The sequence below is a fragment of the Manis pentadactyla genome, chromosome 8 (assembly GCF_030020395.1).
Source record: "Manis pentadactyla isolate mManPen7 chromosome 8, mManPen7.hap1, whole genome shotgun sequence".
In the NCBI taxonomy this organism is placed as follows: domain Eukaryota; kingdom Metazoa; phylum Chordata; class Mammalia; order Pholidota; family Manidae; genus Manis; species Manis pentadactyla.
Genome location: NC_080026.1, coordinates 95,142,313 through 95,166,247, shown reverse-complemented (window position 1 = coordinate 95,166,247; position 23,935 = coordinate 95,142,313). Strand labels below are relative to the sequence as shown.

The 23,935-nt window shown below is 38.1% G+C and overlaps 1 protein-coding gene and 1 long non-coding RNA gene across 4 annotated transcripts in view; both read right to left on the bottom strand.

The window, feature by feature from the left end:
- MCU (mitochondrial calcium uniporter) overlaps positions 1–23,935 on the bottom strand; it is a 234,836-nt gene that overhangs the window by 149,258 nt on the left and 61,643 nt on the right. The gene's annotated exons all lie outside the window — the stretch shown is intronic.
- Positions 12,231–23,315, bottom strand: LOC130684603 (uncharacterized). The gene is made up of 2 exons (XR_008998936.1): positions 22,305–23,315; positions 12,231–12,352 (listed from the first exon to the last, which is right to left on the bottom strand). It is a non-coding gene; the product is annotated as an uncharacterized LOC130684603 (long non-coding RNA).

Genomic DNA, 23,935 nt, shown 5'->3' with positions numbered 1-23,935 from the left:
GGAGCAACGGCAGTGGGTGCAGGCTAGTGGCACTGATGCCAGCCAGGAGGAAAGAGCTCTTTCTTGCTTTCCGGCTGTAGTGCCTGCCTCCACATTTCCAAAGCCAGTGGGCTGAGCATGCAGGGAGAAGACTCTATGCTATGCCCATGTAGCTGCTGTAAGCAGGGCCAGCCTCTGGCTGGCCTAGCACAATGGCAAGGGCAGGAGGTTTGGGAGCCAGTACTGGCCAGAAGGAAAGAGCAGCAGGATGCATATCACAGTGGATTCTTCAGAGCTGCATTGCTAGCCAGGGAGATGGGGTGCCTAAAGCTCCCAAAAGTTCCCAACCTGCTGTGCTGAGTGCACCAGTACAATTTCATCCACCTATCCTTTCTCCTGGGCAGCAAGCTCTGTGCAATCCTTGCCCCTTTAGCAGTCACCTCACTGTTGGAAAGTCTCTCAGAATACCCACATTTCTGTTGTCCCAGAGTGGCCGGTTGTGGGTACCTGTTCTCCACAAGTGGCTGGCATCTCAGGCTGTGTATTCTGCCTGACTTAGCTTTCCAAACCCACAAATCTCCAGAGCACCACATAATGTAGGTTCGTGCTCCAAGAGCAGATCTCCAGGGCTGGGTGTTCAGCAGTCCTAGGCCTCCACCACCTCCCCACTCTGTTTCTCTTCCTCCTGTCAGTGAGCTGGGGTGGGGGAAGCTCTTGGGTTCCGGGTTCCATGGGATCATGGCTTTGCTACTTGATGCTTTTCATGAGGTCTTTTTTTTTCCCCAGATGTAGGCAATCCATCACAGTCTTCTTTCCTGTCACTCTTTTAGGATTAGTTGCATATGCTATATTGTCATATTATATGTGGTTTTGGGAGGAGGTTTCTGTCTCATTTCTCACATCATCTTCAAGTTCCTTCTCCAGTTCTCCTTGAATTTTCTTATTCTTCTCTCCTAAGTTTTATTTCTTTTAGTTCTAGTTTCTTGGTCATTTCAAAATTTCTATGGAATACCTTTTGTTATCATTGCAAATTTCTAATATCTCTTTTTGGTTTTCTGAAAGATCCTTTTTTGGAGCACCTTACAGTTGTTTTATAGATGCATTACTTTCTTTTTCTCTCTGAAGACCATTAGTGATCTGTTTTTAAAAATTTCCTTTTTTCTGCATACTCTGTTCCCTTTAAGTTGCTGTTTCCCATTTGTTTTGGTTCAACTTTTCATATCTAAATTGTTCCTCAAGTATCTAGTGATCTCTGATTGCCCATACTTAGCTAAAAATTTAACTGGAAGCTTTATGCAAATGATGGTGTTCACTGCAATGAGATCTGGCTGTGCTATTTCCCTGGGGAAACCACAGTGATCACTACCTTTAGATCTTTTAAATTACATCAGGTTCTCTGCAGAAAAATACAATCTCCTACTCAGAGGGTATAAAACTTGTCTGACAATGTTCTCAGTGCCAAATGAGGAAGACAGCTAGAAATATCAATATTAAATGTCACCTTCCATTCAATCCTCATCTTTCAGTACAGTACAACTGCCCTTAGAGTGTCTAAGATTCCCCAAACCAGAAAACCTGTTTCATCTTTTTAGAGACTAAATTTTCAGTTTTATTACAAGATGGGGTAAGGGAATCTGAAAGACTAAGTGCCAAGTAATGATATTTTCAACAAATCCTTCAACTGATCTCTTCTGTTGTTAACTCATTACCATTTCAGAGGCATTGGCGGATGTTTCAGGGTAAGCTAGGTTTCTTCTCAGTTTATACTCTTAATAATTTAGGATTTAGCTTTATTAAAGATGTAATCATTCATCTCTTCAGATTCCTAAATCTAAAATTTCCGGTCCCTTTCATTTCCCTCCCCTTTCCTTGTCTTTCTGTCCCCTTGTGGGTTTATGCCTTTTAAAAAAAAAAGAAAGAATGAAAGAAAAAAGAACCTTTCTCATTTTAGTGGAGTTTTGAGAAAGTGAAGGTAAATCTGTGCCATCAATGTACCATCTGCTACAGTTAACACTGCTGTGTAATATATAGAAGAGTTGTTAAGAGAGTAGATCCTAAGAGTCCTCATCACAAAGAGAAATCTTTTTTCTTCTTTCCTTTTTATTGTAACTACATGAGATGATGGATGCTAAATAAACCTATTGTGGTACTCATTTCAAAATATACATGAATGAAACCATCGTGCTGCATACCTTATACTTACACAATGATGTATGTCAATTGTCAATAAAACTGGAAAAAATCTGTCTTCTTTAACTAGAAGCATATACATTTATTTAAATCATATTTTACATTCAATACTAAGATCTAGGGGCAGATCAAGCTACAGAATTCGAAAGAGCTATCTGGTGTTAACAGAAACAATAAAGTGAACACACACTATCTCTTATACTTTCTCCCCAGCCTTTAAACTTTGCCACAAAGCCAAGAAGAAAAAAAGTATCACATTCTAATAGTCATTAGGTGTTGACGGCCAATAGTAGCTGAAAGTTGAACTACCAAGTTTTGTGATGTTTCCATTTTTGCTGTTGTTTTAAAGAATGATAAAGGAAATGTAGATGGAGAGACAATGAGAAGAAACAAATCACTTCTATTCACAAGTTATTTTTCTAAATGTTTTTTACTAAGTACAATTCCTCTATTGTCTTTAAGTTTCATTAAAAATATCTATTTTGACCTAACCCTTTGGCTTCTTTGGGAAGTGGGACTGGTTGGGTCTCTATGGGAAGACACTTGACTTTTGCTCTACTTCCCAGCCTCAACTGCTCGCTGGTGGAGTTCTGGCTGATGGCCAGATTCCCAGACCCTGGGCTGCCAAATTCCATACATTGGAATTTCACTCCCTGGAGTTGGGCAATGCAGAACATGAAAGACAGTATGATTTGGCCCTTCCAAGATATAAGCAGCTAAACATTTCTCATTTTAGAGTTTAAAGTATGTCATCATGGCAGTTTTCATTACTTCCTATTCTTTTTATTCTCCTTTGATGATAGGTTTTAAAATGCTAAGACCACATAAAACTTCCTATTCTTTTTATTTCATCACTTCCTATTCTTTTTATTCTCCTTTGATGATAGGTTTTAAAATGCTAAGACCACATAAAACTACTTTTGCAGATCCTTTTGGACTTGATCTTTCTCTAGAATGTCACTGATGAACTGTTCACTTGGGGAAAATTTTTGATTCCCAAAAAAGTAACAAAATCAACAGTGAAACAAATGCCAAGAATTTGAAAATTTTTGAAATCACTATGAAACCTACTAAAGCCTCTGAACCTAACCTGGAAGGACTGCCCCCTCTGAAATCATTGCATACATGAACTTTATTATAGTTGGTACATAAAATCCACAATGTGGTGGTAAATATATACACTGGAATGAACCATCTAATCTTGGAGCTTTGAGACCCTAGAATAGTCAAGAATTATCCACAAGGGAGCACAACGCCCAGATGACACTGACTCTAGCCTTTACTCTGAGCTCTCCCGATTCTTCTGTCATAGAAACTTACTAGAAACAAATGCTATCAGCCTCAATTGTTATACTAGCCCTATCTTGGTACTCTGAATCAAATGGTAAGAATGACAAACCTACTAATGACTGGTACCAACTATTTTGGATAAAGCTCATAAATAGAGTCTGATGCAGAAAAGAAAAAGAATTGAAATTTTCTTTTGTGAAAATACACAAATCAGTAAAGATTTTATGTATAAAATTCTTAGATATCAGAGATCTACCAAAAACAAATATTGTTAACCAAGTAAGTTTAAGTATTTATAAAGTAGCTAAAAAATAAACTGCTCCTCAAAATAAAAAAAGAAATATATTTTAACTAGTGAATAAATGAAACCTTAATAATATCAAATTTTGAAAGTTTCCTGAGAACCATACTATACTGATCCCTCATCATGCATGGACAATTACATGGCGGAACAGTGTTCTTTTTAAGAAAGTAAATTTAAAAATGCATGGAATAAGGGAAACGTGGAGTCATTTTCCATCAGGGTTCAAAAGAGAAAACACAGTAAAAACAACTAGAGAGCACATGAAAAGATGCTCAATATCACTAATCATTAGGGAAATGTAAATCAAAACCACAATGAGATACCACATCACACCTACTAGAATGGCTATTATGGGGGGATAGAAAATAACAAGCAGTGGCAAGAATATGGAGAAATTGGAACCCTTGTGCATTGCTGGTGGGAATATAAAAAAGTACAGTCACTGTGTAAAGCAGTATGGCATTTCCTCAAAAAATTGAAAGTAGAATTACCATATGATCCAGCAATTGCACTTCTAGGTATGTATCTAAGAGAACTGAAAACAGGAACTCAAAATAGATATGTGTATAACAATGCTCAAAGCAGCATTATTCACGATAGCTAAAAGGTGGAAACAACCCAAATATCCTTTCATGGATCAACAAAATGTGGTATATGTGTATGATGGAATATTATCAGCTTCAAAAAGGAAGGAAATTCTTACACAAGCTACAACCCAGATGAACCTTAGAGACATTATGCTAAGTGAAATAAGTCATACACAAAAGGACAATTATTATATGATTCCACTTACATGAGGTACCTAGAATAGTCAAATTAATAGAGACAGAAGGTAAAATAGTAGTTTTACTGTGGCTGGGGTAAGGAAGATTATTGTTTAATAGGTACAGAGTTCCCATTTGGGATGATTAAAAAAGTTCTGGAGATGGTGGTGATGGTTTCACAATGTTAAAGCACTTAATGCCACTGAACAACTTAAAAATGAGCAAGGTAGTAAATTTTGGTACACATTTTTACTATAATAAAAAATACACAAAAACTGGAGAAAAAATATAGGTGACTTTCAAAGAATATAATTAGACTGACACTAGATGTCTGAACAAAATGGAGTATCATAAAAAAGCTGAGATAAAGTAACTATCAACCTAAAATTCTATATGTGACTCAACTATCATTAAAGAAAAAGGGAATGTTAAAACATTTTCACAAAAACATATCCTAAGAGAAAGAAATACTAACAGATGTACTTCAAAAGAAGAAAATTGAACCTGAAAAGAAAGGAATGGTGAACAAAGATACTGGCAAAGATGGGAGTAGATCTAAACAAGTATTATATAAAAACTAGTAACAATAACAACAACAATTAATTTGGAAGACAAAAAGGAATTAAAAACTATATTAAGAGAACGTTTTGCATAATAGAGGGAATGATAGGACTAAAAGGCATACTAAGGTTTCTGGACTGTATGAGAAAAAGATAAAGATACTGACTGTACAGAAAATGGAAATTTATACCAGCATCCTCCCCTGGCTTTAATATTGCCCAGTGTATACATAAAGGAGCCTGCTTTGGACAGCACAATGTTTACCAGTAACAGAGCCTCAGTCACAGGAGTACCGGCTTAGGGGAAGTAGAGAGCAGAAAAGGGAAGCCTAAATGGAAGCAAGGATCAGCAGCACAGCTGAAGTAGTAGGAAGCAGGAGAGAACAGTAGGCTTGGAGAGGTGAAAGCACCTGGCTGAGCACAGTCAGGCCCCGAGACTGAGCAGAGAGAGAAGCTTGCTGCTTGTACATAGCCAGTCAGATGGGACTCAAGCACACAACTGCCATGAAAATAAATATGGTATGAGCCCCTTATAACCCCCAACTTGCCCTTGTCTTTATTTGGTCTCATCACATTCATAGTGAACTTGCCCTGAGTGGGGAACCCCCTCCTCCCAGAGAAACACTGACTAACTTTAGACTTTAAGCCAGAAATGTATGTTAAAATTGTAAGGTGTCTTGCCAATGGGTTTCAGCCCCAGACAAGTTCACTATGGATTCACTGAAAAAATGACAGTGGAACATTCTTAGGGTGAAAGGATTTATATCCAACTTTATTCTGGTGGCAGGTCAATCACTAGAATCCTATCTACCTCAGAGTAAGTATGCATGCAGCAAGCCTGTCTCTGCCTCTGGGCCTCTCTGCCCCCACAGCCATCTCAGTCTCTGTCCTTGGCACTGCCACCATTCCAGTCTCTGCTCTCCTGCAGCCATGAGGCCGTGCAGCTGTGCAGTCCAGAGCACTGGGCAGAGCTCTTTATATAGAGTCAATAACAACATACTGCCCACACATGTGCAGTGAGCAAGTCAACCAGGGCCAGGTGAAAATCCTGGCCATGAGAACCTTCTCTTTCTCCACATAAGGGTAATAATATTAATAGAATAGGTAAATAACATATAACTTTAAAATCCATTGAGGGGAAAATGGACATAAATAAAAATCAAGAAAGGAGAAAAAGCACATAAAAAATATGGCAATTAGAAAGTACCAAATAAGATGGTAAAAATAAATGCAAGTGGAGAGAGCAATGTGAAAGGACTTCTAGAATGCCAATGTGAGGAGTTCTATGGACCAGCTAACCCAGCAAAACAACTATAAATGGTGGAAATTATAAAAAGCAAAAAACAAAACAAACCAACCAGTTAAAGTCTCTGGAAACTGCCCTAAATGTATGTAGCAAATGAAGATAATATTCAAGAAAATCTACTAAATCTCTGTAAGAACAGCAAAAGTCTGTGGCATTTGAACCACAACCTGGTTTCCTCCCCACCACTCCCTGGGTTCAGCATGATGAAAGCTCTACTCTGGGTGGGTGGAACCAAAAATGCAGGGTTTCCTCTACCCCCAAGTCCCAGTTGAGGACAATGATGTATGCCTGGGAGGGATAGTCTACCTGCATTTCTCATACTTTCATCTGTGTGTGGGAGCTCTGTAACACGCAAGAGCATCTGAGAGGTCTGGAATTCACTGCTCCCAACTATCCCCCACTCATAAGGCAGAAGTTCTACCACAGCAGGTAGGCCAAGAATACTGGGATCCCAATTGCCTGAGTCCCAGCTTGCTTATAGGATAAAGTTTCCACAACAGAATAAGCCCAGAAGACCAAGCAGAAGTGTCATTCCAAATGAAGGGGCCACTACTTCTCACTCCCAGCTCCAGAGCAGTGGCAGAGGTTTAGCCCAGGGGTAGAGACAGGCCATAAGAAGATAGAGTTTTGAAGTTCTCCCCAAGGGAAATGACTATTTGGAACACAGCATAGGGAAGTTCAAGTCTGAGTGCACTATAGAAAACAATACAGATTTTGGTGGTAAGCAATTAAGAGACTGGTTGCTCTATGAGAATGACAAGCTAAACCATAGAACAGCTAGAAATTTCCCAGGGAGAACAAGGGAAAGAGCTAGTAAGAGTCCCCATGAGCCTCAAAGACTGGCCTCAAAGTACCCCTGCAATTGAGCCCAAATTTAATTGCATCAACCTGTGGAAGAATTTATGCCACAGCCCAGCCATTATTGATAATAGAGCAATCAGCTGGCAATTAGTGGAGGCTAACAGCTGGTTGTGATAGTTATAGAGGGAAACAGCTTAACAGAGACAAGAAGAAACTGTCTCAGTTTTATCTGTAAATTACAGGTAATATCTTCCATAAGAAACTTCAGAGCTGCAAGAACCATTGGAGAAAGCAGAAGGAAAACTGTTTTACTTTGGAAACCCCTAAAATCCTTTGGAGAAAGTGAAGGTTCCTTTGGCCAGGATTCTTACCTGGCCTGGTTGGCTTGCTCACTATACACATGTGGACAATACGTTATTGACTCTATAAAGAGCTCCACCCAATAATCTGGGCAACACGCTGGCACAGCTGCAGGGGAAAAGAGATGAGTGATGGCAGCGACAAGGACAGAGACTAAGATGGCTGCAGGGTTGAAGAGGCCCAGAGGCAGAGACCAGCTTGCTGCCTGCAGACTTGCTCTGAGTGGATGGGGTTCTAGTGATTGGCCTGCCACCATGGGTTTTTGGTCTCACTGAATTCATAGTGAACTTGTCTGGGGCTGAAACCCACTGGCAAAACAATTGGCAATGTTGGCAGGATTCATTGTAGACAGAAGTACAGAACAGGCTGCCCTCATTGGAGGAGTGTTTCAGTGGGCTGCCCCTATGGATGGGGAGACATTGGAGTGTCCCCCAGTGGACATGTGGTCTAAGGTGGCTTGCCTCCTAAAGGACTGGGCCCCACCCCAAGACTCAGAAGAGGTGGAGGAACACCTGAAGCATTTTTTTTTCCTCACAGTACTGAGAAAGGCCATAAGGGAGAAAGACATCCTCCTGTAGGAAGCATGAGAACGTGAGCTGCAAGGTGCCACAGAGGTGGTAAAAAATTTGTTGATGACTGAAATGCCATCACTATGAGATGCTGTGGAAATTGTAAAGGATGTAATGGTAGCCTGAGAAGAGGCAGAACGAGAGTGCAGGCTGCGAGGCGCTGTATGGCAGGTGAAGGATGTAGTTAGTGGTGCTGCCAGCCCCAGAAACAAAGGAGGAGCTGAGGTTTGATGAACAAGTAGGGGTGGAGACCCTGCTGGTGCTGGAGGCATGAGCCCCTCCTCAGTTGAAACCCCACCCAGTTGAAAGCTAGTGGAAAGCCCAAAAGAAAATAAAGATTTGGCCACCGTGGGTCCCTCCAGGAGAGGTGCAGCCCCACCCCCACCACCCCCACAGGTTGTGGAGCACTCTATGCTCTGCTCCTATACTCAGGCTCAAGCAATGAAAGCACAAAAGGAAATAGTCTGCTACTCGAAGAATGTAAAGGGCCCCATGAAGGTCACAAGGACCCAGATGTGGGTTGATTCGATAAAGGCAGGAGAAAACAAAGAAATTGGATGCAAAGTCAAATAGAATCTTATTGGAGCTATGGCAACAACTGAAACATGAGCAGTGGTTTCAGCTGCTGAGGACTAAGAAGCAGAAGCCAGAGACAAAGCAGTAAAACCGGCGTCTGTGTCTCCAAGACTTTCTGCTGGAGAGGCTGGAGAAAGTGGGTATTGTAAAGCCCACCCATGGTTCTTTTGGTTAACTCATCTGAGTAGAACTGGTTTTAATACAGCTGGGATGACTACTTGGTGGCAATGGATCTCCTCAGGCTTGAGGGTTATTATAATTTCTGTTCTGTTGTTATTGTGGAATTTGGTTACAATGTTCCAGCTTTGTCACACAGGGACCACTGAAGAAGACTGAGGGCACATAGATTGAGAGGCAAGAATCCTGGAGCTGTGGAGTGTGGAGAAAGTGAAGATTCCTAGGGCCAGGATTCTCACCTGGCCCTGGTTGCCTTGCTCACTACATATATGTGGGCAATACATTGCTACTGACTCTATACATAGAGCTCTGCCCAATGCTCTGGGCCACACAGCAGCAAGGCTGCAGGAGAGCAGAGACTGGAATGGTGGCAGCACTGAGGACAGAAAATGAGATGGCTACAGGGGCAGAGAAGCTCAGAGACAGCAACCAGCTTGCTGCATGCAGACTTGCTCTGAGTGGACCACGGGTTACTCCAGGATAGGTGCAGTCTCCTCCCAAGGTCATGGAGCACTCTATGCTCTGCTCCTTTATTGAACAGGCGGGGTGAAGGCCCTACAGGTGCCAGAGGCATCAGCCCCTCCTCAATTGAAACTGCACCCAGTTGAAAGCTGGTGGAAAGCCGGAAAGGACTGATCTGCCACCATGGGAATAAAGTTGGGTATAAACACTTTCATCCCAAGAATGTTCCACTGTCATTTCTTTGGTCTCATTGAATTCATACTGAACTTGCCCAGGGCTGAAACCCATTGGCAAAAGAAGTCCTAAACCAAAGTAACTCATTAAAATAATACAAAGACATGAAATAATCCAACTTGAAATAAGTAATACTTTTTACATAAAGAATCTAAAGCAAATCTATAATGATAACAGCAGGTAAATGGTAGCCTATTGCTGGAGGTAGAAGAGACTGAGTGCAAAGAGATGCAAGGGAACTTTTGGAGTTAAGGAAATATTCCACCTATGTGATTGGGATGGCAGTTACACAGATGTATATATACATTTGTTAAAACTCAGTAATTGTAGATTTAGTTCACTGTATGATAAATTACACCTCAACAGAGCTGATTTTAAAATGAACAGCAAACACAGAGAAAAGGCCAGGCTCTGTAGAAGAGTACCCCCAACAAAGAACAATCTCTTTTAAGTATCACTTTCACATCTGGTCTTTAGAGAAGTGTTTAGTAAGCTTATTTAAATAAAAATTTGAAAAAGTTAATACACATAATTTCCTTAGAAGAACATCAGAATGTTAACTTGGTTTCCAATTATATTTGATCGAAAAGTATCAGAAATTCAGGACTAGGAGGTTATGAAGTAGTGTCCCACCAATTTTGCAGAAAGAGAAAAAGAAGTACTAGAAGATGGACTATAATCCTAAATATTCAGTTCTAATGCCCTTGCTACAAGAGTCTGCAATCTCTTAAAAGTACATGGCTACTTTTTGATTTAAGTGAATTATTATTTCTTGTGTGTTACTTTTTTAAAATATCGTTAATGTACAATTACTTGAACATTGATTACTAGAGCCCCCTATTATCAAGTGCCCCCCACATACCCCATTACAGTCACTGTCCATCAGCGTAGTAAGATGCTATAGAATCATTATTTGTCTTTTCTGTATATACTGCCTTTCCCAACTACATTATGTGTGGTAATCGTAATTTCCCTTTTTCCCCCTTATGCCTCCCTTCCCACCCATCCTCCCCAGTCCCTTTCCCTTTGGTAACTGTTAATCCCTTCTTGGGTTCTGTGAGTCTGCTCCTCTTTTGTTCCTTCAGTTTTTTCTTTGTTCTTATACTCCACAGATGAGTGAAATCATCTGATAGTTGTCTTTCTCCGCCTGGCTTATTTCACTGAGCATAATGCCCTCTAGCTCCATCCATGTTGTTGCAAATGGTAGAATTAGTTTTCTTCTTATGGCTGAAAAATAATCCATTGTGTATATGTACCACATCTTCTTTATCCATTCATCTACTGATGGATACTTAGGTTGCTTCCATTTCTTGGCTATTGTAAATAGTGCTGCGATAAACATAGGGGTGCATATGTCTTTTTCAAACTGGGCTCCTGCATTCTTAGGGTAAATTCCTAGGAGTGAAATTCCTGGGTCAAATGGTATTTCTACTTTGAGTTTTTTGAGGAACCTCCATGCTGCTTTCCACAATGGTTGAACTAATTTACATTCCCACCAGCAGTGTAGGAGGGTTCCCCTTTCTCCACAACCTCACCAACATTTGTTGTTGTTTGTCTTTTGGATGTTGGCCATCCTAACTGGTGTGAGGTGATATCTCATTGTGGTTTTAATTTGCATTTCTCTGATGATTAGTGATGTGGAGCATCTTTTCATGTGCCTGTTGGCCATCTGAATTTCTTCTTTGGAGAAGTGTCTGTGCAGCTCCTCTGCCCATTTTTTAATTGGCTTCTTTGCTTTTTGTTTGTTGAGGTGTGTGAGCTCTTTATATAATTTGGATATGTCATTTATGAATATATTTTCCCATACTGTAGGACATCTTTTTGTTCTACTGATGGTGTCCTTTGCTGTACAGAAATTTTTTAGTTTGATATTGTCTCACTTGTTCATTTTTGCTTTTGTTTCCCTTGCCCGGGGAGATACGTTCATGAAGAAGTCACTCATGTTTATGTCCAAGAGATTTTTAGCTATATTTTTTTCTAAGAGTTTTATGGTTTCATGACTTACATTCAGGTCTTTGATCCATTGAGTTTACTTTTGTGTATGGGGTAAGACAATAATCCAGTTTCATTCTCTTACATGTAGCTGTCCAGTTTTGCCAACATCAGCTTTTGAAGAGGCTGTCATTTCCCCATTGTATATCCATTGCTCTTTTATCGTATAGTAATTGACCATATACAGTTGGGCTTATGTCTGGGCTCTCTATTCTGTTCCACTAGTCTATGAGTCTGTTCTTGTGCCAGTACCTAAGTGAATTATTTTTTAAATTGTTGAAGGGTAATAATTGAAAAGTACTTGAGGGCTTCAGTGGTCCAAGCAGCCCTAAGATTGCTAATTTATAACTTCAAATACATAAATGTAATGATTAAATGCAGGTTTTCTGCTGCTTGCATATTTTGTACCTAGTAATACTGAGAGAGGCATCAAAAAAAAGCTCCTATTTGAACTGCAGAGACTGGCAAGCCTTGACTTACCATAAATTAGTAATGCTAATTAATGGCTAAGGCTGGATTTAATCATTCTGACATCCAAGAAAATCTAGTCTTGTCATACTTTTCCTATAGAATATACAAATAAAGAGAAGGGGAAAGAGCTACATAAAAGGTACTTTGGATTTCCAACCTTCTCTTAATTCTATTCCAATGGATAACTTCAAGATATGAAAAATAATAGTCCCAACTGTTTTTATTCTAGAAAGTTTTAGAGCTTCTGTAACTCATTGGTGAGAAAAGGGATTCTTTATTCTTGATGAAAGAGTATCTTCAACAGAAAGCTGTAGTATCTGCAACAGAAAGCCCTACAGGTTATTAAAATAGTAATTTTTGAAACATAAGACATGCCCCAGGAAATAATAACTTTCCAGGAGAAGCTGACATAAAACAGAACAAAAGGCTAATAAACTCCCCGTCCCTCCTACTTATAGCAGTCTCCTATCATCTCTCATCTTTTATAGGACCTCTAATGAAAACATCTTCAGATTTTGCAACATTTTATGGACAAAATCATTTTAATTAATACATTTCTAAAAGACCAGATAATTTACTATGCTATCAAGAACTGAATTCTTAACAGACTGATTTTTTTGGTCAAAGTACAGTATTTTCATTAAAACCTTTGGTCTCTATGCCCTAATATCTAAATCTTCCTAAAGGCAAAAATCACATCAATAAAAGTCTCATTTTTATCCCGTTCTATAAATTTGTGATCATTAATGAATATATATAGTGGTTACTAGTCAAAGTATTTACAGTGAACTTGTGCTATGTACAAAGTCAGACTATCTCCTTATAAACCCCATTCCCTTCATATAGCCAAAAAGTAATTAAATCAACTTACTTACTCGTACAATTAAATCAATTTCTTAATCTGGGTAGACTATGCACCATTTTTCAATGAGAAATATTAAAATGAGCCCAAAACTCCTTAGGGGCTTAAAAAGAAACACAAGCCCAACATGGTATCACTTCTGCTAGGCAAAGTCACCAAACTGGGGGGTTTTAACCTCTAACCAAAAATGTAGTCAGTCAGGAGTTTTCTGATCAGCATCAATAGTTGTCACATATGCCCTCTTCATCCCTAAAGGAAGATCCACCTAATGAGACCCTTATCCTGGCCTCTTCTCACACAGAGACCACTGTTATGTGTCTTTTAGGATACTAACTAGATGTATTCATGCCACACTGCTTGATGTATTAATAAATATAACCTCTTTTCTACATGTATCCACTGTTGAAGACAAAGTATTTAAGATGTCTCCTAATAAAGGGGTTTTAGAGAAGTATATGGACTACTCTTAGATCATAGTCCTCAGGAAGACTATGAATAAACTTTATGAATAAACAGTCATGTTGATTTCATTCGACACAGGGAATGCAACCATTTATATTCAAATTATAATTATTGCCTACTGCATACTTTTTCTAATGACAAGGTATAACTACTATTAAACACTGTTTAGTTTAAGCACTGTATATGAGAACTCTTAGTCCAACTGGTGAACAGAAAATATCTGGGTACATATGCTACAGCACATTATACTACCTTTCAGCTACCAGACCAAGCACAGATTCATCTTTCAAAATAACTGAAATTCCTGGCTGTGCAATACATTAATTGCCTTATAACCATAAGGAAAAAAATGCCATCTCTACATGTAAATTCCAATCCCAATCAGCAACTATCTCTTCCTTGTATTTTTTGATATCTTGACGTAACAAGTTCCTTCTGCGGCCATGATTATACTGTCCATTAAATTGAACAATGGACTATTTGGCAAGCCAGAAACTGGCTCAATCACTGTAGCATAACAAAGGAAGAAAGTAAACTGGAATGGACTTCTACAGTGCCCTGATTCCTTAAATCATTTAGTGGAAGTAAAAGCCACAGGGCAGGAAAAGGCAAAATATGTGGCCAGTAAACATTACATAAATGTGGAGTGGATGCCAAAGCTTGCTCTTAAGAATAGAAAAAGCTAACAGTTCAACCTAAACTGTTTTGCCTACTGACAGATTTTAAATGGCTACTTTTAGAGAACAAAATTAAGAATTCAGGTTAACTCTCTACAAGGTTCTTTTGTGTGAATGTGTGTGTTGGGGGTGGGGGGAGTGTTATTATTAACCTTACATCTATCAAACCTTTCTTTCTGTAGTCTTCTCTCAGATGGTGTGATCCAGTCACCTAAGCCAAAAACATGATCAACCCAATTATATATAAAGATACCTGGAAAACAGTAACAGCTGTTTCACGGTCTCTTCATTTCCAGTCTTATTCTCCCTCAAACTGAGAATGGTCTACCCAAAGTGAAATCTGATCATGTCATTGCTTGGTTTCAAATCCTTCAATGTCATGCCATTGCCCACACATATACACCCAACCTCTGAAGTATAGGATGCAAAGTCCCACCATAATCAAACTTCTCTCCCCATTCTACCATCTCATACACCTTGAACTAATTTGTGGTTCCTTAAAAAATAAAAAAATATGTATGACATGATATACTCCCATATATACTCATATAGCTCCCCTTAACCCAAATGCACTTCCCTTGCTCATCTTGCTATCCACACAGCAGCCACTTACATTCTTCCTTCACTCAATTCAAGACTCAGCTGATCGCCTCCTGGAAGTTATTCCTGGACCCCTAAGCAGGGTTAGGTGTCCAACTTTGATTCTTTCACAGTTCCTTGGTGTGACAGACAAAATAATGGCCCCCAAGTATTTCAATACTTTGATCCTCAAAAGTCTGTGAATATGTTACCTTACATGGCAAAAGGGACTTTATGGATGTGGTTAAGAACTTTGAGATGAGGATTTAAAACCATCATCCAAGATTATCAAAGTGAGCCCAATCTAATCACATGAATCCTTAAAATCAGAAAACCTTTCCCACCTGCAGAAAGATGGCAACGTGAGAACTGGACCCACTGTTACTGGCTTTGATGATGCAGGAAGGAATTATAAATCAAGGAATATGGGTAGCCTTTAGAAACTAGAAAAGGCCAGGAAATGAATTCTCCTGTAAAGTGTCCAGAAAGGAACACAGCACTATTTTAGCCAAATGAGATCCATGTCAGATTTCTGACCTACAGAAGTATAAGATAATAAACTTATGTTTCTTAAGGCCACTACATTTATGGTAATTTGTTACAGCAGCAATTAAAAAAATAATACACTTGGGGACAGTTTTACAATGCTATACTGTGTCTGCTTGAGGGTGGGAATTCTCTCTTACTTAAAATTTTATTCCCAGTACCTAGCACAGTTCCTGTCAAAACTTGATAGTAATTTGAGAACTGATACATGTTCATAATTTAATTCCAAAGATCCTATTACAATAATTAAAATATTTTTCATCAATTCAGAATCTTAATTGGCAATATGAATTGCTCTCATTCCTCATCAGTCATTCCAAGCAAAGACGTCTGTTAATACTAGTTTACTCCGTCTGACTTGTCTCCTTTTCCTAACAGGACTAGTCCTTGTGTACTATATGACCCAGTCTTCCCAAGGTCTTGCACTTACATAGCTTTTTTAATCCATGTTCCTATTTCATATAAGATACCATATATTTTTTAAATTATATATAGTCATTAGGAATATATTTTTAGTTCTATCAATTTTAAGATTCATTAAGAACTATTTTATTTACCCACAGTGCTTTTAACTTAGGTCTCCTGAGTATCTGATAAAATAAATTAGTACTGAAGTACATCTCTTGAATCAAGGATTTAGAAATATTCAGAAGACACAAAATGCCAGTTCATAACCCTTGAAAATTGACATTCTTCTTCCCTCTTAGGGTACATTCAATACTATAGTTCACAAGGATATCAGCTAACATTTTTGAAGGCATAATATGTGCCCATCTCTTTGGCAAATAAGTGTTTTACAAGCATTCCTAATTTTCACAATGACTGTATGCAGGTGATTCTATTGCCCCCACTGGAGTGGGGTTGGGCGACTCAGAGGAAATAAGTACCTTGCCAAAGAGTAATTCCACAGCTCAAAAGTAGTGGAGCTGGGAATTCAAATCCAAAGTCAATTAAAGAATAAAAATAAGTGAATTTCTTAGATCAATGCTGACCTAGTTTATTTTACTAATCAAAAATCAATTTGGAAAACATGTGACAACAAGTTTGAAGAGTGACAGATACCCATGAAAGCACAGCAGTGGCTATCATAAAATACCAAAAAGTATCGTCACGTGACAACATGAAAAATGGTACTGTGGCTATAAGATAAATTCATTTTCTTTGAACCTTAGAATCCATGTTCTAAGATAAAGAAAGGTCTGTAAATCATTTATCAGCACTGTGTATTTTATTATCTTCTGACACTTCCACTCTTTGGGAGACAAAAACTAGAAGAATTCTCATTTCAGGCTCACTTTGTGGTTTAAGATTGATGCCTCTCATTACCAATGGTTAGCATTTACACAAGCTTAAAAATGTAGCACAAAACATTAGCAGTATTGATCTTCACTAATTAGCTCTGCAATCTTAAATCACTTCACTAACCCTCTGGTCCTTGGTTCTCTCATACATAAAATGAAAAAGTTGGATTAAATGAAGTCTAAATCTTTTCCTAATTCTAACATCCTAGGAAGGTACTAACTTTTGCCCTCTGTCTGGCACTCTACTGAGCTAACAGAAACATAAAAGCATAAAAAAAAAGAAGCTTCAGAGGAACTAAGTTTGAATCTCAGCCCTTATACTTACTAACTATATGACCTTGGGCAAGTTTAGTTGCCTTGTCTATAAAATAAGGACAATGTCCACCACCTACAGTTCCGTTGAGAATTAATTATTAAATACATTTTTTAAATGCATCTAAAACAATGCCTAGTGCGGGGTAAGTACTCAACTAAATATTCGTTTCTCTTTAAGTGTGACTTTCAAGTATTAGAATTCTGTTTTTCATGGAGCCATTTCTTGAATCAAGATTCAAAAGTTTTGTAGGATTTAAAGACAATGTAGGATCAAGAGTGTCCTAATCTACTCGGGTTGCTGTAACAAAATACCATAGCCTGGGTGGTTTAAACAGAAGAAATTAATTTTCTTATCATTCTGGAGACTAGAAGTCCTAGATGAAGGTCCAAAATGGTTGGTTTCTGGTGAGACCTCTTTTCCTGGCTTGTAGACAGCCATCTTCTCACTGAGTTCCAGTGTTTCTTCCACTTCTTATTAAGGGCACCAGGCCTGCTGGATTAGGGCCTCCCCCTTATGATCTCATTTAGTCTTTATCACCTCCCTCCAGGTCCTATCTCCAAATAGTCACACAACATATGAACGCGGGGAGAACACAAACATTCAGTCCACAACAAAGAGTATTATTTTACTTTTGTACTGAGTTTTTTATTTCAAAGCAAATTCTATAGATCTCATTCAAACCTCATGCCAAGTTTCTAAGATGAACAGAAGTGCTACCATCCTGCATGGAGACTTGAGGAACAGACATGGACAGGTTAAGCAACATAACATTGTCCTCTCTCACATTACTTCTTAAATCTGCCTTAAAATTCTGTTTTGAATAGGAAATTTAACTAAATTTACAGAAAGGGGAGATTTTTTTTTTTTTGACTGAAATTCTCAAAGACAAGAATAGATTAAACAGAACCATGAAAACCAGGGTTTAATTAACCTTATAGATTTGTGATTTCTGCTTTTAGGGAAAGCCAAGAAACTGGCACATTCAGCAGTCACTGGCTTATTTCTTGACCAACAATTGTCAATGAGTCAATCTACCCACAGGCAAATTGGAGTTCAATAACTATTTCCAGTAACTGAAAGTTGCCTATTCATGTTTTCAGAAAAGAGGAATAGATTGTTTTAATAACTACATTTAACTTTCTCTGAGTGGTAGAGGTTTTACATGCCATCTCTTTAGGACCAAATATTAGTACACACCTATATTGTGGACATGATTTAACACAAAAGGTTGCTTCAAAGAATATTCTCATGGGGTGGTGGTAGGAGGACAGAATTCTTTAGTGGGGAAAAACACTGGCTTATATTTGGTAGGTATTACTCCTCAGACCACTTTGGCTAAGAGTCCTTTCTTCTTTTTAAAGATTTAAAAAAATGTAAAATTAGGTAATGTTATTCCGATTTTTGTAACTGTTTAAAAACCTTTTTATTCTTTAGGAACGATGTGCAGGCTGGCACCTCCTAGAAAAAGTGAGAAACTTCCTATTCAAAAATAATAATTTTTACAGGACTTTCTGTGCTTTGGGGGGTAGAAAGGGAAGGGGAGATGGATCACACTGTATCTGTTCTTACCTAACCAAATTAAGTATTCTTTGTTTTGTACTCTGTGCACCTCTTTGTGTTTCTGCACCTGCAAGAGGTGGAGGCAGTGGTAGTGACTTCCTGTTGCTAATCTCTATAGGTTACTGTACCATCTCTTATTTGGCTCTCAGTTCCTTTAACTGTGTAATAGTTTTCCTGCAACAAATTCCTTGTGTTGTAAATTCCTGATGGCTGCTGTTTTCCTAGTAGACTCTGATAAAATCATTTACTTGGCAATTTTATCATGTACTGCTTTTCAAACAGTTAATTAGCTTCTGCATATACTTATGTGCTTTAAAATGATGCCTCAAGTAAAAAATCTTAAGCTTGAATCCATGGACTCTGAGATCAAAACTCTGACTTCACAGGGCACCCACTAAAATGAGGATGCAGAGTGGGAAGGGAAGAAAAAGCAGACAGGGAAGGTCAGTGAATAAAACGGATCCAAAAGCCACTCAGGTAATATGCTAGCCATGCTAAAGTAATGTCAATCAGAAGTCTCTCAGATCCAGCTGTAAACTTTGAATACAGCAAAGTACTATTAAAAACAGGTAAGTGTACTGACAACAAATACAGCAAGCAATAATAATGCTTTTATTATATCCTCCAAAAACCAGGAACTTTCATTCATTCATCTAGTGAATTATGTAGTTTTTTTCAGAGAGAGTGCCCAAAGTGGTTAATGATCCAAAAGAAATTTTTTATGTATGAGTAATTATTAGTGGCTATAATCTAGATCAATCTACTAAAAATGAAATTCTTAAATGCTAACAATCCAAACATAGATTGATACACAACATAGTAAAATATTACTTCAGAAAAAAAACAGAATACTATATAGCTATGCACAACTCTTTAAGGAATTGCTTTCAATTGGGCTAGTATCACAAAGCAAGTACTTTGACACAATCTTTGATGACTTCTGTCTGGCAAGAGAATGTTCCAAGAGATCATAGTTAGATGATCATTTATGTTTCAGCAAATCAAACTATTCTGGCTTGTAGGCACAGACTCATAATGATGTAATATAACAATAACAATGACATCAGCTAGCACTTAAATAGTAGTTACTATGTTTATGTGCCAGACACTTGTCAAGTGCTTTATATATTTAACTTATACAGTAATTCTCACAGCTTACTGGCATAGGAATTATTGTTCTCTATTCCACCTCCAATATTACAGTCTAGGCTAAAAAACATGAAGTAAATTACTCAAATTCACATTGCTGGTAAGTAATAGCTAGAATCTGATCCTAGGTGTAGTCTGAGTCCAGAGTCCATGCTCTTAATTATTATACTATATTCTCTCATTAACATGGTCAACTTCATGTTAGGGTGGTGGTGTCAGGAATTCAACCTAAGTCTTGAGGTACATTTAACTAGAAACAGAGTTATGAGATATGTGAGGTTATAACTCTTCAGCTCTCCTCCTTTAATCTCTCAGAAATCTTTACCATTACTGGACAATGGGCATAACATAATATGAACCTCCAGAATCATTTGTAAGTCAATGAATTTGCAAGGATTACAGAAAGAGCTAGTGCTTTTGGTCAGAAAACATGGTTGAAGTCTTAACTTTGCCATTAATTGGCAGTATGCTATTAAACAGAGTATAGGCTCTGTAGTCAGAGACCTGGATTGAAAACTTAAGAAAATTATGTAGGGTGGCAAAGGCAGTACAAAGGCCAACAAAGTAAAATGGAGCTGACACTCTGCCCATTTTCAGCTCATCAAGCCATCTACCATGGAATGGGGGCCATATGTATGAAAGAAGAGACACCTAACACAGGACCACAAGCTATAACCTGGTGTGGTGTGACAGCCCAGAAGAAGTTTCAGTTATTTAACTGTTTCATCACAAGCGGTACCTTTTTTCTATTTCAAACAAAGGTGTCTCATAGCTAATGATGACTGCCTACTCCACTACTTACTACTAGTTATGTAATCTTGGGCCAGTTATTAACCACTCTAAACCTCACTTTCCTCATTTGCAAAAAGTGTTTGAAAACAGTACTTGCCTCAAAGTGTGGCTTTTTTGAGGATTACACAAAATGATACAAGTGCCAGGAACTTAGTAAGTGCTCAGTAAATTGTAAGCAATAAATTATAACAGCCATGTGTAGGATCATCACCTCTCTGAGCCTCTCTGATCCCTCATCTGTTAAAATGAATACCAACTACTTCACAAGACATTTCCATGAGGGCTCATTCAAAATTTTTTATAACATAAATTTGTGTTTTGGATATTTCTTGCTTTAGGGAGGAAAATAGTGCTCATGGATCAGTTTAAATGTGAGAGGACAATTAATTACCTCATTAGAGAGATCTGTAAACAATACAGATCTAAGGAGTCTAAGGCCAATTGGCATCTAGTCCAAAAAAAAAAAAATTCTACAACCTATCAGGTTTGTGCAAACTTAGAAAGAAGAAGAACCACCTTAGAGATAGTAAACTTTCTTGCTTTAAAGTAGAGCCTCTGAATAGGGAAGACTGTGTTTATATCCACATAACATATATAAACCATCAGACTTACAGAGTGGCATAACTGCAGCCTCAGAAACTGCCTGTTGATTCATTTCAACCTCAAAGTAAATATTTGACCCTGCTTCCCTTCAAAAGGGGGATCCTTCCACTCATATTACAATGTTTGGGGTATTTAAAGCTTCTATTACCATAAATTCCAAGCTTATAGTATCACAGCAAAGATAATTCAGCTGTAAGGAACACACACTACAGGTCTACAAACTAGAGGATTTAACAGGCCTCCAATTCTGCAAGTGAATGATGCTTACTGTGGCCCATGCAGCAGGCAAAACCCAAAATAAAAAGACCTAAGATTGCTATCAGAACTTATACTGCCTGCCCGTCTACCAAATGTGCTCACAAGTTTTTTTGTTTTATTACTATTCATAGTTATTATGAATGAAAGAAATGAATGTTTTCTCAACTTTATTAATGACTGCATCTTTTTAGCACTCAACCATAAAGCACATTCTCTGTTTATTGTGGATTATTCTCCCCATCAAGTCATATTTTTATGGGATGGAAAGCAAGAAGCTCTAAATTCAAATCTGAATCAGTCACTAGTGTTATGTCCTCAGTAAATCACTTAACCTCTGTGGGTCTTCTCTGTGATAATGTATGAAAAGAATTTTTGTATTATAAAATGATATACATATGGAAATGATTACTTCTGCCAACACTATTTATGCAAGTAGATATAAAAACTCCTGCTTAAGTTATTTCCATATACTATAAAGGAAGAAGTTGTGAACATGCTTTTCAAGGACAGAAACATTCTACAAATGCAAGATTTATGAATTACATAACCTTTTAATTCTTTATAATCTTATAGCACTTTCTAGAGGCACTACATATAAATGGCTCAATCAAAATTTGGAAACTTCTGGAAGCATAAGTATTGACAGTTGGGATAATCAGCTTCCTCAGTAACATTATCTGTTTCACAAAACTGCTGCTTTCTTTTGGATTATTTAAGCATTTTAGGCAGCACATGCTACTCCTAGAAGGTCAGTAAAAGTAGCACCTCAAGTCTGCCTATCCTCATATCTCTCAGGGGTATTCAGGGCAAGTGGTACTATTTCTGTGTAATGAATGAGGAAAGTCTGGGCAATCACCTAAACATATAGAACAAAAAATGAATCCAGAACTAAATCAAGTTCACTGTTCCTTTTCCTAGAACGCACTGTCTTCCTTGGGGCAGGATAAACCTCCAAACTGAAAACAAAAGCAAAAACTGCCCTGTCTTTTCTCTTAGGCTTCTTTACTACCTGTCTGAGAAACTTGAACAACAGAACAAAAGAAGCAAAAAGTCTGTCCCATAGGCATTGCAAGGGATTAACTTCACAAAATCTTTGTTTTCTATTTTGGCAGCTCTACAAACTATTTACAAACCAACCTCCATTAAGATCAAGGCCAGACTCACATGATTCAAGCTGCTCCATTTGAGAAGGAAACATTGGACATGTGGCAAAATAATCCATCAGACAGGGCACCCTATATCATGAACAAGTAAATGAACACAGTTGTCAAGTCAAGTATAATACTGAACAGCTATCACTAATGTGCACTTGCCACATTTACAGAGGAATTATTGTTTCCTGTGCATTATTACTAAAGCACATCTCTCTAAACTACAGCACATTTCATATATAAAGCATGCCACTAAGAAATAAAACTACCACCTCAACTGGCTTTAAAAGATGACTAGGAAGAAGCCAGAAACACAGGAATTATATTTCCAATGTTAAACACTTGTGTTCTGTGTAGTGTAGTGTACGAACATGTCATTGGTACAATGTAAGGCAACATATGATATGATATACCACAAGTTAAAAATGGCTGCTTATCTAGGCATGAGGTCTAAAGATGAAATAAATGCTGATTAGGTTTTAAAACACAAACTAAGCTTTAGCTGCTGAAATGCATCACCTATGAGTAGGGTTGCTAAGGTGTAGGATTTGCCTATTTTTCTTCACAGAAGCTGCCAAAAGTGGTCATATCACCACAGAGAACACATTGAGTCCATAAAACAAAACATTGTATGAAGTTTCAGAAGGCAGAAAAGTAAGGTTTGGTTTGTTTGGGTTTTTTTGGACCAGATACATGTTTATAAATTGAGACACAGAGGTTTTGACACAGAGGTGTTACTGAAGAATCCTGCATCTGACAGAACTGTGTTCCTGTGGCCAAAATTTGACATGAAATGTATTTAACACCACTTAAAGTCAAATTGAAAATTTGAAACTCACCAAGCTGGTTTATTTACTTGAATTTTCTTAGGCAGCCTCTCTTTCATGAAAAGTCTGGCTTTCTGAGCAGCTTTTGGCTGACTGATGGTTCATAGATGGTAACAGCTCCAAATCTCATCTGAGACCATTCTCCCATTAACGACTATTTGGTTTCTTGGACCAATTTCAATTTCAGAGAGAGAGAGAGAGAGTGTGTGTGTGTGTGTGTGTGTCACTATTTGGGCTCCTGGACCAATTTCAACATGTGTGTATGTGTGTGTATATATGGGTTTCCCACACTACCAAAAAGCAATTCTTGGGATACTGGCAGGGTGTCCAAGAATTCAATTCAATTCTGACACCATCTACCTGAAGATAGCATCAGAAACTCAGCCAGGTGGAAGAGATGCATAGGGCACAGTATGTGTCAAAGGGCAAAGAGCTTCCAGGCCCTCTCCAGGTGCACCATTCTCCCCTCATTTCCACGTGTTTAACAACCTGGAAGCTCTGAGCAATAATTTCTGAAGTAGAAGACCTAAAAAGACAAACTAAGGACCCTTGATTTCGTATCAAAGGCCACTGAAGGAGTTTTTTAATATAAGGACAGATATTTAATGCAGCATAATTATATAGAAAAATTTTAAATTGCTCCTGAGAACTAACTTTAAATAGAAAAATAGATTTTCTAAGATATAAAAGAGGGGCAGATGACTTTAAGGAGAGAAAACTACCCTACACTAAACATCCAAGGAGCAAAAGAATATATAAAATTTCAACTGGTAATATGGGTACTGTCTGCTGACCCAGAGGTCTGTGTGAACATTCT